We start from the raw sequence: 1,105 nt of genomic DNA, 5'->3' as shown, positions 1-1,105 counted from the left end.
GGGAGACGTGCCTGCCTGCTCGCAGATTTGTTGTCTCTACAAGTAGGCTACTTGAAAAAACAATCACTTTTATTAGGCTGGTATCTACCTTCCATTCCAAGCACTCCTGTAACTCAACTCCATGCCTTCTCTTTTCTGGAGTTGTCCGTAAAAAAATGGATCTGTGATGATCTGTGAAGCTCATGTGAAAATCAAGGGGGTAAGCCTCTCCTCTCTAAGCGTAGCTCCCATGGCGCCATTTTGATGCTAATAAGCCATCACCTGCATTCCACTGACTGCCATTCATTTTGACAGCGAATAACTTTACATCTGAAATGTTTAAAGACTCTATTTGTCCATTGTTAATTTCTGAAGAAACACGACAATGTATAAAAAGGCTCCGTTACTTTGTAGCTCACGGTATGGCTCCGTAGCAGACATTTTTGTAAAAATAGGCTAACAATTGTGTCATAACCACTCAACTTGCTGTCGCACAGTAGAGGAATCATCATTTAGTACAGGGTAAGCTCGCAGACAGTTTGGACTTCCATTAGCTGTTTAGCTTTAATTACTAATATTAACTAGCATTTAGTTACCTGATAATGTTGTAGTTTCTGTTCCTGTTTTTCATTTAATCCACACACTCTGTATAACTTTATCTGTATTTATATTTTTCCATTACAAGTACTTACTTTTTCAATATTATTTATGGTCACAGGTGAATATAACTTATATTATGGTTTACCTGCTTTTGCATCACTTTAACTAGATATTCAACTTAATTTTAGCGTCACTTACAACACTGCAATGTTGTTTTTCTTGTACTATGGCAACTGCACTTTACTTTACAATACCTCATGTGACGCCACTTCACTTTACCTTACCTTACTTTGCTTCAGTCTACCTTTTTGCACATTGTCTATTGTTTACCTGTTTTTCTTGTGTGTTTACTTGTTTGTTTGTTTTTGCTTTCATTGTAGAGAATTGCTGCTGTAACAGAGGAATTTCCCCGTTGTGGGATGAATAAAGTATCATCTAATCTAATCTAATCTTAGCAATAATTAGCTTGGGCCTATGATATCTCCTTACATATACCTACGCTCTCCGTCTCTGCAAGATTGGGAAT

The 1,105-nt window shown here is 37.2% G+C and overlaps 1 protein-coding gene across 3 annotated transcripts in view; it reads right to left on the bottom strand.

The window, feature by feature from the left end:
* The window catches only part of gabbr1b (gamma-aminobutyric acid (GABA) B receptor, 1b), a 165,719-nt gene that overhangs the window by 26,980 nt on the left and 137,634 nt on the right, over positions 1-1,105 (bottom strand). The gene's annotated exons all lie outside the window — the stretch shown is intronic.

The sequence above is a fragment of the Etheostoma spectabile genome, chromosome 14 (genome assembly GCF_008692095.1).
Source record: "Etheostoma spectabile isolate EspeVRDwgs_2016 chromosome 14, UIUC_Espe_1.0, whole genome shotgun sequence".
In the NCBI taxonomy this organism is placed as follows: Eukaryota; Metazoa; Chordata; class Actinopteri; order Perciformes; family Percidae; genus Etheostoma; species Etheostoma spectabile.
Note: the sequence above shows the minus strand (reverse complement) of the source record. Positions and strands in the feature narration are given on the sequence as shown.